We start from the raw sequence: 13,928 nt of genomic DNA, 5'->3' as shown, positions 1-13,928 counted from the left end.
GGTATCCATTTTCTTACAGTGAGTCTTCCCCAAGCAGTGTGTTTGATCCTGCTCATTCTGGATAGATTTCTATAATAAAAAAAAAAAAAAAAAAATTTGCTCTTGACCTCATCAAGAATCCACTTATCTATCTATAAATATCATCATGGATAAAAAATAATTGTGGTAAAATTGTACAATGGGTTAATGGATTATGTTTCAAGGAACTTATTCATTTCTTCGAGTTTGTCTAATTTGGGGGAAAATAACTATATTAGCTCCACATGTTTTTATTTTTGTGGCATCATTTCTGTCTCCTCTTTCACTTATGAATGTACCTAAGGATTCATAAATATTGTTCGTCTTCTAAAATAACCAACTCTTTGTTTCACCAGTTTTCCTAGTTTGTTGTTGTTTTTCTCTATTACGGCTTTTTGTATTATAATCATTCTTCCTGTCTTCCTGCTAAACTTCGAGCTTAATCTCATCATCATCTTTTTAGAGTTCATTTCTTAAGGTGCAAAGTTAGTTTGAGATATTTCTTCTTCCTAGATGTTACTGTTTATCAGTATAAACTTACTTCTCAGTACAGATTTTGTCACATTGCATAAGTTTTGGTGTGGTTTATTTTCATCTGTCTTGAGACATTTTCTAATTTCTCTTCTCATTTATTCTTTAACTCATTGTCTGTTTCAAAGAGTTTACAGTTTAATTTTCATATATTTGTATACTTTCCCATTTTCCTTTTGTTGTGAATTCTACTTTATTCCATTGTGGTCAAATACTTGATGTGATTTCAATCTGCTTAGATTTGAAAAGATTTTTTTTATGACCTTGCATGAAATCTGTCCTGGAAAGTGCCTTATGTGCACTTGAGAAGAACATGTGTATTGGGTAGAACATTTTATGAAGGTAAATTATGTCCATTCCTCTACAGTATTGAAATCTGCTGGTTTCTTATTGATTTTTGTCTGCATGATTGATTCATTATTGGAAGTGGGGTTGAAAGTCCCTTACTACTATTGTTATATAGTCTATTTCTCCCTTCAGACCCATCAGTATTTGCTCTGTATATCTAAACACTCTAATGTTGAGTGCATTTATGTTTATAAATATTATATCTTATTGTTTAATTGACTTTTGTTATCTTATTATCTAGTTCATTTCCCTTTTCCCTTTCCTGCTGTTCCTTTTGGATATGATGATTTTTTTATTTGTTTTACTATAATTTGATTCCTTTTTCTTATAATTATTTTTGTTTCTATTATGATATTTTCTTTGTTGCTATGAATCTTGCATAAAATGTTATATATTTGATAAGTTTATCTTAAACTGATGAGAATTTTAATTACATACAACTTTTCAATACTTTTTCTTCCTTCCTCCCATTGGATGTTATGATGTTATTGATGAAATTTTTTCATACTCCATTTCTATCAACAAATTTTTTTGTGCTTATAGTTATTCTTCATTCTTTCAGCTTTTTAACTTTTTACTGATGTTGCATGTGATTTCTACACCACCATTGCAGTGTTATATTTTCTGTTTCTTATAATTACATTTACCAGTGGGATTTATATTTTCACATGCTTTCATATTGCATGCTTTTTAAACTTGAAGAACTCCCTTTATCAATTTTTGTACAAGGTGAATCTAGTGGCGATAAAAACTTCAGATTTTATTTGAGAAATTATTTATCTGTCCTTAAGTTTTAAAGGATAGTTTTTCTGGGTATCATATACATGTTTTAGCCAGTATTTGTTTTTTTGATTTTGTGTTTTTTCAGCAGTTTGAAATTTCTCCTAAAAAATTCCACTATATCCTGGCCTGTGAGGTTTCTTATGAGAAATTCATGGTAATCTTTTGGGGTTTCTTTGTATCTATGGATTGCTTTTCTCTTGCTGCTTTCAAACTATTCTTTGTTTGATGCAGTGCAATGAATAAAGCAAAACTAAATCATGGAGTAGTTGAAACCATGAATGAGCCAAGCTATCAAACAGCTGGACTCCTATCTTTTTATTATGATCAGCAATCAGCCCTAGTGCCAGCAAGCAGGAACTTTATAAACATACAAGATGTTTTTCTTCTGTTAATGTCTAAGTTCCCTTCTGGATGTCATAGCTTTCTTGGAAATGTTCTCTTTGCAGAACTGAGATAACAATGTGCTGCATGCAGCAGGTGTTGTTTTGAACTTTCCTTCACCCTATTTCCACAAGATCTACCTTACAGAGACATACATAAGTACAATTCAAAATGGTGTCACTCATGGCAATCATTTTGCTTCAATATGAACTCCCTGGTCTGAATATTGGCAGTATTATTATAATGTATTTCTGTTTATATTTCTCTAGGTTCAACCTATGTGGGATCCTTTGGACTTTGTGGACCTGGTTATCCATTTCCCCCTCATATTTAGGACGTTTTCAGCTGTCATTTTTTTTTTAATTCAGATTTTGTTTCTTGCTGTGTGTCTTATCCTTCTGGAACTTCCATAATGCATATATTGCTTTGTTTGATGGTGATCAATAAGTCCTATAAGCTCTTTTACGCTTTCATTCTTTTCCTATTTTATTCCTCCTACTGGATAATTTCAAACAACTTGTCTTTCAACTTGGTGATTTTTCTTCTACTTGATTGTATCTGCTATGGAAATTTTCTAGTAATTTTTTTTTGATTTATTCATTGTATTATTCAGTTTCAGAATTTCTGTTCTGGTCATCTAGTTTCTATCTCTTTGTCTCTTTGTTGAATTTCTAATTTTGTTTTTGGGATTTTATTTCGTTGTCTATGTTCTCTATGTAGCTTCTTTTAAGATGATTATTTTACTAAGATAAGCTTCTTTAAGATGATTATCCTAATTATTTATTAGGAAACTTTTAACTATTCATTTCTCTATGACAAATAAAAGGAAATTTGTTTTATTACTTTGATGGTACCTGTGTCCTCATCCTTTATGATTATCGTAGTTTTGTGCTTGTGTCTGTACATTAGAAGCAGCAATAACTTCTTGTATTCTTTTTAGACTTACTTTGGCATGGGAAGCTTTTTACCAGTCATCCTGGCCATAGAGTCTAAGAAGGTCATTTGATGAGGTCTATCAGTGGGCATAGAAACGGGGTATGTGGGTAGGAAGCCCTGGTTCTGGGGTGGTGGAACTGCTCCTGAGATTGGTATACTGGTTGTTGAGAATCCCCAATCTCCTGTTTTTCTTATCTATCCCCAGGTGACCTAGCCATGCTGATTCTTACAAGGTTCTGGATGACATGAAACATATGTTATACTCTTGAGTAGAACTGAAAACAGGCTGATATATTTCATGAGGTGGTTGTTGTTACCCTGATGTACAATGACTTATTTGGTCTGATCCATGCCTACGCATCTTTGTTTTTCATTTATTCTAATTAGTTGTACATGCCAGTAGAATGCATTTTTTACATTTTGATAAATCATACATAAATGAAGTGTAATTTCTCATTTTTCTGATTGTACCTACTCAACTTTCACTCCTCTTTCCTAGCCCACTCCCTGCCAGATTTGTTGGTCTCTCCACATCAAGACTTCCATGCTTTACCAAAATTTGGCCTTTTTCTCTTGATATTTGATATTGATATTTGATATTTGATATTTGATATTTGGAAAGTTACTTCCAGTCTTTACATGTTTTTCTACCCTTGCTTTCAATGTTATACACTCAGAAAGGCTATCTTTTCTACAGTAGACCTTTCTTCCCATTTGTCTATCATGACACTCTCTGAAATTTTTTATTGCATTTTTCTGGAAGTATAAAGTTTATTTGCTTGATGTTTTAGTTTTTGTCTCCATCTTTAAAGAGGAATGTCAGAGTCCACAGCTATCTAGATATACCAATTATTCTAAGTAGCTAGCTTAAGGACATGGGAGTGCGATTTGGCTAATAATATTAAGTGAATAAATATCAAATGACATGAAAATAGGATAAAAGTGAAAATAAAATGCTGACACATTAGATATTAAGAAGTATTCCAAATGAAGATGTAATATAAATTGAAATGACAAACTCACAAACTCTGTGATCTTTTATGATTGACTTTTTCTCTTCCCCTAATCTTTTCAAAGGTTTGCTATGTTATGACATGTGTTAGCATTTTATTCCTTTTTATTGCCAGGGAATATTCTATTTTATGGATGTATAATAACAATTCTTCCCTCATCTACAGGTTTGCTTTCTGAAATAAAAATGGAAAATTCCAAAAATAAATAATTAAAAAGTTTTACAGTGTATGCTGCTCTGTGTAGCATGATGAAATCCCAAATTGTCTTACGTTGCACCACCCTTGAATGGGAACATCCTTTTTCCTGTGAATCCATAAGGACATCTCTTAACCATTTCAGTTATCAGATTAATTGTTGTGACATGTATAGAGTTGAACCCATGTTTTCAACTATCAACTGGGGACCTTGAAACTTTTCCCCTGTGGATAAATGAGGATTCCTATGCTTGTTAGTATTGGGATATCATTGCTTTATAGTTCTCTAAGTTGTCAGAGTGAAGAAATACATATATATATATATATATATATATACACACATATATATAAAATATATGAATATATATATAAATATTTATGCATTTATTTATATATAATCATATTATAAATATATATTTACATATAAAATATATATGTGTGACTTTATATATATATATATATATATAAAACAAGATTTGAGTTCATGCTGATGCCTCCAACTCTAATTCATTACTGTATGATCATTGCATCCTTCTCCCCTTGATTATCCATAACCTTTTGCTTCAATAGCAAGAAACCTGATTCCTAATATCTGCCACCCATTTATTTACTTCTTTGATTCTAGCATACTTATGGGCCAGGTTCATACTTGCTAAACTGTACCACTGTAGGAAAAAATAAATCTTTATCAAGTAGAAGACAACATTGATATGGAGTACTTTCTACCTTTAGTTTTATAGGTGCTACTCATTTCCAAAGTCACTTATGTTAACTAACTTCTGCCATTCCCTTTTTCTCTAATGAGTTGTTTCATACATTCATAATAGAGTTAAATTTTTTGTCACAGTCTGAATTTCATTCTTGGATTCCTTAATTTCCTAAATTTTCTTTTTTCTTTTTTTAATGTGAGTACATTAAGATTCATTCTTGGGGTTTTCAAGATGGCAGACTAGAGGGTGGCTGTATTTCATGTTGCTCCAGGACTCAGGATTCAAGAAGAGGAGATATTGAGAGACTTGGGATCAACTCAAAGCCACCGGGTGAGTCTCTCCGGTTGGGGAGGAGTCCCGGATGGGGCGGTAGTCCCGGAACACAGGGAACTTTGTGAAGCAGAGCTGCCCAACGAGACACCCTTCCCCCCGTTGGGGCAGTGAACTCGGACAACTGGGAGCATCATAGAGGAGGCCGCTCAGCACGTCGCTGGGACTCGGAGCAACCACTGGGACTCCGGTGGCTGCCCAGAGGAGGAGGTGTGTGGGGAGCAGTTTGGACTCAGAGCTACCGCTCCTGAACACTGGGGGGCTGCTGGGAGGAGGAGGAGGAGCACGGTGGGTCGCTTGGACTCGGTGTGACTGCAACAGGGCTACAGGTGGCTGCCCAGAGGAGGAGGTGTGCGGTGAGTTGTTTGGACTCAGAGTGACCACTCCTGAACACAGGGGGGCTGCCCGGAGGAGGAGGAGCACAGTGGGTCACTTGATCTCCAAGCTGCCGCACCAGAGCTCCAGGCGGCTGCCCACAGGAGGAGGTGTATGGCAGGTTGCTTGGACTCAGAGCAACCGCTCCTGAACACCCGGGGGGCTGCCTGGAGGAGGAGGAGCATGGCGGGTCACTTGGACTCGGAGTGACTGCACCCAAGGCTACGGGCAGTTGTCAGGAGGAGGAGGTGAACAGTGAGTTGCTTGGATTTCTAGCAACCACACTGGAACACTGGGTGGCTGCCTGGAGGAAGAGGAGTGTGGCGGGGTCACTGGGAATCGGAGCGACTATACGGGGCTCCAGGTGGCTGCTCAGAGGACGGGCCGCATAGCCAGGCGATTAGGTACAGAGCAGGATCCCAGGACCTAGGAGGCTTCATGGTGGAAGAGCCACACAGAGACAAGCTGAGGGATGGAGGGAAAGTTCCAGGACTGAGGGCAGGTTCTCCGAGGAGGGGAAGCCTAAGGAGACTCTTCTGCGCAGGGTAAGGCTCCCAAGACCAGGAAGTAGGTCCAGGACCCTTGGAATGTTGCAGAGGAAGGCAGCCCAGCCCAGGCGGTAGTTGTGGATTGAGGGGAACCTCTAGGATGGGAACTGACTAGCGAGACCTCCCCACCAGGTGAGTCTTCCCTGCCAGGTGAGGTTTTCCCATAAGGACGATAAAACCAGAGACACAGGCACAAACAGGCCTTGCCTCAGCCTGCAGCCTAGTTCCCCTTTGCATGGCCATTGGTCAACAAGTGGAGGCACCTCTGCCCACTAGCAGAAAATATACCCCACCTGAAGGCCACCACTCCTAGAGAGGCAGCTTCCTTGTGGAACACCGCATTATCAACTTCCTCCAAGACTTCAGGCTACTGAAGGCTAAGAGGGGATATACTAGAAATCTTCAGGAACATTGTAAATCAATAGAGGAAATATGCAATATCTCAGTGGTCTACTGATACCTGAACGATATGAGAAAACAAGGGAAGAAAATGCCCCAAACAAATCTAGATGTTACATCAATAAAATCCAATAACAGTATGGCAGAAGAAATGACAGAAAGGGAGTTCAGAATGTACATAATTAAAATGATCAGGGAAGCAAACGATGAGATGAAAGAGCAAATGCAGGCATTGAATGATGGCACCAATCGACAGTTAAAAGAGCAAATACAGGAAGCAAAAGATCATTTCAATAAAGAGTTAGAGATATTGAAAAAAACCAAACAGAAATCCTTGAAATCATGGAAACAATAAACCAAATTAAAAACTCCATAGAAAGCATAACCAATAGGATAGAACACCTGGAAGACAGAACCTCAGATATTGAAGACAAAATATTTAACCTATAAAACAAAATTGAACAAACAGAGAAGATGGTAAGAAATCATGAACAGAATCTCCAAGAACTATGGGATATCATGAAAAGGCCAAATTTAAGAATTATTGGGATTGAGGAAGGCTTAGGAAAAAACCAAAGGAATGAACAATCTATTCAATGAAATAATATCAGAAAATTTCCCAAATCTGAAGAATGAAATGGAAAATCAAGTTCAAGAGGCTTATAGGACTCCAAATACACAAAATTACAACAGACCCACACCAAGGCACATTATAATGAAAATACCTAACACACAAAATAAAGACAGAATTTTAAAGGCTGTGAGAGAAAAGAACCAAATTACATTCAGGGGGAAACCAATACGGATATCAGCACATTTTTCAATCCAGACCCTAAAAGCTAGAAGGGCCTTGAACAACATTTTTCAAACCCTGAAAGAAAATGAATGCCAACCAAAAATCTTATACCCAGCAAAACTTACCTTCAGATTTGACGATGAAATAAAATCATTCCATGATAAACAAAAGCTAAAAGAATTTACAAAAAGAAAGCCAGCATTACAGAACATTCTCAGCAAAATAGTCCATGAGGAAGAGATGAAAAACAAAGAAGCAAATCAGCAAAGGGAGGAATTATCCTAAAGGAATTGTTAAATAAAGGAGGAACCAAGTCGTGTCAAAAAAAATAAATAAATTTAAAAAATGAACCAAATGACCCGGAATACAAATCATATCTCAATAATAACCCTGAATGTTAATGACCTGAATTCATCAATCAAAAGACAGACTGGCAGACTGGATTAAAAAGAAAGATCCAACAATATGTTGCCTGCAAGAGACTCACCTCATAGAAAGAGATACCCATAGACTAAAGGTGAAAGGATGAGGAAAAACATACCATGCACATGGACTCAGCAAAAAAGCTGGAGTATCCATCCTCATTTCAGATAATGTGGACATCAAGTCAAAGTTAGTCAGAAGGGATAAAGAAGGACATTTCATACTGCTTAAGGGAAGCATAAATCAGCAAGACATAACAATCATAAATATCTATGCCCCAAACAGTGGTTCATCCATGTATGTCAAACAAATCCTTCTCAATTTCAGAAACCAAATAGACCATAACACAATAATACTGGGTGATTTTAACACACCTCTCTCACCACTGGACAGATCTTCCAAACAAAAATTGAACAAAGAAATCATAGATCTCAATAACAAAGTCAATAATTTAGACATAATGCAAATTTATAAAATATGCCATCCAACACTTTTTCTCAGCAGCACATGGATCCTTCTCTAAAATAGACCACATATTATGCCACAAAGCTAATGTTAGCAAATACAAGAAGATAAAAACACTACCTTGCATTCTATCAGATCATAATGGATGGAAGTTAGAAATAAATGAAAGAGTAAAAAACAGAAACTACTCCAACACCTGGAGATTAAACAATATGCTATTATATGATGAATGGATAACAGAAGATATTAGGAAGGAAATTAAAAAATTCTTAGAGGTAAATGAGAACAAAGAAACATCATATCAAAATAGCTGGGACACTATGAAAGTAGTACTTAGAGGAAAATTTATTTCATGGAGCGCATTCAATAAAAGAAGTAAAACTCAAAAAATAAACGACCTAACACTACAACTCAAAGCCTGAGAAAAAGAAGAACAGACTAACACCAAAAGTAGTAGAAGACAGGAAATAGTTAAACTCAGAGCTGAAATCACTGAAATTGAGACAAAAGAAACAATAGAAAAAATTGACAAAATAAATAGTTGGTTCTTCGAAAAAATAAACAAAATTGATAAAACTTTAGCCACACTAACAAAGAGAAGACGAGAGAAAACCAAATCACTAAAATTCGGAATGAACAAGGAAATATCACAACAGACACGACTGAAATACAAAACATAATTAGAAGCTAATTTGAAAATCTATACTCCAACAAAATAGAAAATTTTGAAGACATCAACAGGTTTCTAGAGACATATGAATTGCCTAAACTGAATGAGGAGGACATACATAATTTAAATAGATCAATTTCAAGTAATGAAATAGAAGAAGTCATCAAAAGCCTGCCAACAAAGAAAAGTCCAGGACCAGATGGGTTCTCAGTCGAGTTCTACAAAACCTTTAAAGAAGAGCTCATTCCAATACTTCTCAAAGTGTTCCATGAAATAGAAGAGGAGGGAACCCTCCCAAACTCATTCTATGAAGCCAATATAACCCTGATACCTAAACCAGACAGAGACACATCGAGGAAAGAAAATTTCAGACCAATATCCTTAAAGAATATCGACGCAAATATTCTCAACAAAATTTTAGCAAATCGCATACAAAAGCATATTAAAAAGATAGTGCACCATGATCAAGTGGGTTTCATCTCAGGGATGCAAGGTTGGTTCAACATCAGGAAATCAATAAATGTAATTCACCATATCAATAGACTTAAAGTCAAGAATCACATGATTATTTCAATAGATGCAGAAAAAGCATTTGATAAAATACAGCACCCCTTCATGCTCAAAACACTAGAAAAAATAGGGATAGTGGGAACATTCCTTAACATTGTAAAGGCCATCTATGCTAAGCCCATGGCTAATATCATTCTAAATGGTGAAAAACTGAAAGCATTTCCCCTAAAAACTGGAACAAGGCAGGGATGCCCTCTTTCACCACTTCTATTCAATATCGTCCTTGAAACTCTAGCCAGAGCAATTACACAGACCAAAGAAATTAAAGGAATACAAATAGGAAAAGAAGAACTCAAATTATCCCTATTTGCTGATGATATGATTATATACTTAGAGGAACCTGGAAATTTCACCAGAAAACTTTTAGAACTCATAAGTGAATTCAGTAAAGTAGCAGGATATAAGATCAAAGCACATAAATCTAATGCATTTTTTATACATAAGTGATGAATCTTTGGAAAGAATAATTAGGAAAACTACCCCATTCACAATAGCCTCGAAAAAAATAAAATACTTGGGAATTGATCTCACAAAAGAGGTGAAAGACCTCTACAATGAGAACTTCAGAACACTAAAGAAAGAAATTAAAGAAAACCTTAGAAGATGGAAAGTTCTCCCATGTTCCTGGATAGGCAGAATTAATATTATCAAAATGGCCATACTACCAAAAGTGCTATACAGATTCAATGCAATTACAATTAAAATCCCAATGATGTACCTTACAGAAATAGAGCAAGCAATTATGAAATTCATATGGAAGAATAAGAAACCCAGAATAGCTAAAGCAATCCTTAGCAGAAAGAGCGAAACAGGGGGTATTGCAATACCATATCTTCAACTCTACTACAAAGCAATAGCAACAAAAACGGCATGGTATTGGTACCAAAATAGACAGGTAGATCAATGGTACAGAATAGAGGACACAGACACAAACCCAAATAAATACAATTTTCTTATACTAGACAAAGGGGCCAAAAATATGCAATGGAGAAAAGATAGCCTCTTCAACAAATGGTCCTGGGAGAATTGGAAATCCATACGCAACAGAACGAAACTAAACCCGTATCTGTCACCGTGCACGAAAGTAAACTCAAAATGGATTAAGGACCTTGGAATCAGACCAGAGACCCTGCAGATTATAGAAGAAAAAGTAGGTCCAGATCTTCAACATGTCAGCTTAGGACCAGACTTCCTCAACAGGACTCCCATAGCACAAGAAATAAAAGCAAGAATCAATAACTGGGATAGATTGAAACTAAAAAGCTTTCTCTCAGCAAAGGAAACTATCAGCAATGTGAAGAAAGATCCTACAGAATGGGAGAAAATCTTTGTCAATCATACTTCAGATAGAGCACTAATCTCCAGAATCTATAAAGAACTCAAAAAACTCTACACCAGGAATGCAAATAACCCAATCGACAAATGGGCTAAGGAAATGAATAGACACTTCAAAGAAGAAGATCTACAAGCAATCAGAAAACATATGGAAAAATGTTCAACATCTCTAGTAATAAGAGAAATGCAAATCAGAACCACCCTAAGATTCCATCTCACCCCAATTAGAATGGTGATTATCAAGAATACAAGCAACAACAGGTTTTGGTGAGGATGTGGGGAATAAGTTACACTCATACACTGCTGGTGGGGCTGCAAATTAGTGCAGCCACTCTGGAAAGCAGTGTGGAGATTCCTTAGAAAATTTGGGATGGAACCACCATTTGACCCAGCTATCCCACTCCTTGACCTATACCCAAAGGACCTAAAGTCAGCATACTACAGAGATACAGCCACATCAATGTTCATAGCTGCTCAGTTCACAATAGCCAGATTGTGGAACCAACCTAGATGCCCTTCAATTGATGAATGGATAAAGAAACTGTGGTATATATATATATATATATATATATATATATATATATATATATATATATATAATGGAATATTACTCAGCCATAAAGAATGATAAAATTATGGCATTTGCAGGCAAATGGATGAAATTGGAGAATATCATGCTAAGTGAGATAAGCCCAACTCAAAAAACCAAAGGACAAATGATCTTGCTGATAAGTGGATGATGACACATAAAGAGGGGTGGGAGGCTTTAGTGTTAGGTTTAGAGTTAGGGTTAGGGAGGTGGCAAGAATAGAGGAAGGACTGTATAGAGGGAAAATAGGGGTGGGAGGGGTGGGGGAAGGGAAAAAATAATAGAATGAATCAAACAACATTACCCTATGTAAATTTATGATTACACAAATGGTATACCTTTACTCCATGTACAAACAGAGAAACAACATGTATCCCATTTGTTTACAATTAAAAAAAAAAGATTCATTCTTTGTGCTGTAAAGTTCCACAGATCTTGACAAATGCATATAGTCACGTTCATCATTGTGGCATCAAACTAAATAACTTCATATCCTATAAATTGCCCTGTGCCTCATCTCTGAAACAGAAGTAATTACTGATATATTTACAATTTTGCCTTTGCTAGAATATGATATAAATGGAAAGTATAAGCTTACCAAACTTCTTTCTTTCACTCAGCAATAAGAATTATGATTCATGCATGTTTTTACATAGCTTAATTGTTCACCAATCACTGCATACTATTCCACTTTGGTGATGTACCACAGGCTGCTTATTCATTTGCCTACTGAAGGACATCTTAGTTGTTTCCCATTGTTGGTGATCATGAATAAAGAATGTATAAACATTTATATGCATGTTTTTGTGTGGACTTAAAGTTTCATCTCAATTCTGTAAATACCTAAGTTGTATAATTGCTGGATTACAGGCTTATATTGAACTTTATAAGAAACTGCCACACTGCCTTCCAAAGTGCCTGTGTCATTTTGCATTGCCAGGATCAATTAATGAGAGTTGCTCTTGTATGACATCCTTCTCAGCATTTGGTATTAGCTTGCTTTTTCCTTCCTCCTGTTTTTTTTTTTTTTTTTTTTTTGGTTATTCACATTTGTTTGCATTTTAGCCATTAGTAAGAGTATAGTAGTTGCTTGGTTATTTGATTTTTTTAAATTTGCAATTCCATAATGACATATGGTATTGAGCATTTTTTCAAGTGCTGATTTGTCATCTGTATATCTTTTAACTGGATGTCTGTTCAGATCTTTTGCCTATTTTTTAAAAAAATTGAGTTGTTTTCATATTGTTGAGTTTAAGAGTTCTTTATATATTTTAGACATACATTTTTATCAGATATAGTTCACAACTATTTCTGTCTGTAATGTCTTTTCATTTTCTTAACAGAATTTTTCACACAGGAGATAATTTAGATTTTAATAAAGTCCAATTTATCAATATTTTTTTTTCTTTTGAGGATAGAACTTTTGGTGTTATATTTAAAACTGCATCAATAAACCCAAGGTCTACATAGATTTTTCTCAGCATTTTTTAAATAAAGAGTTTTACTAAAATATAATTACAGTACACCAATATTCAGTTTGTAGCTTGATGAATCATTAGAGAGTGAACACATTCACTGAGTGAACACATCCACTTAACTATCAACTTAGTCAAAATATAGACTATAACCCAGGAGGCAAATCTGGCCTGCCACCTATTTTTCTAGTCTGCAATTTAAGAATTTTTTTTACATTTTAAATGTTGGATAACATAAAAAAGGAGCATTATGTTTCACGAAACTTATACAAAACTATAGGAAATTCATATTTTAATGTTTATAAACAACCACTACTCATTTAGAAATATATTATCTATGGCTAATTTACACTACATCTGCAGTCAAGTTATTGCTACAGAGATCATATGGCCTTCAAAGATCAAATTATTTACTCTCTGGTCCTCAACAGAGTTAAATCTCAACTCCTAGTGTGCAATACATCTCAGTGAGTTTGGAGATAACTACACAATGGTACACCATCAAGACCTTTAACATATTTATCATTGTCTATGAAGTTTTCTCCTGTCTGTCTTCTTTATAATGTTGTTGTTTTGGTTTTGTTTTCTCCTTTGGAAAGAACAATTGACATAAGATCTAGTCTCCTAGAATATTTTAAGTTATAATACAGAATTGTTAACTGTAGTCACTATAGTAAATCTCTACAGATTTTTGCATTGCATAATTGAAATTTTGTACCTTTTAAATATCACCTTTGCACATTCTCCTTTCCCCAGACCCTGACAATCATTATTCTCCATTTTTCCTTGAGTTTGATGATTTTAGATTCCACAGGTAAGTGAAACTGTAAAATACATATTTTTCTTTCAACTTTTTAAAATTAACTGGATATCCTCCTACTTCATCTATTAGGTTACAAATTGCAGGAATTCCTTCTTTTTTAAGACTGAATGATATTTCATCAACTGTGCATCCTGCATTTATTTATCCATTCTTCCAACAATGGACATTTGTGTTGTTTCCTGATCTTAATTATGGTAAATAAAGCTACAAGAGCA

This window comes from Sciurus carolinensis, chromosome 5 (assembly GCF_902686445.1).
Source record: "Sciurus carolinensis chromosome 5, mSciCar1.2, whole genome shotgun sequence".
Lineage (NCBI taxonomy): Eukaryota > Metazoa > Chordata > Mammalia > Rodentia > Sciuridae > Sciurus > Sciurus carolinensis.
The sequence above is the reverse complement of the archived record's forward strand: the minus strand, read 5'-3'. Positions refer to the sequence as shown.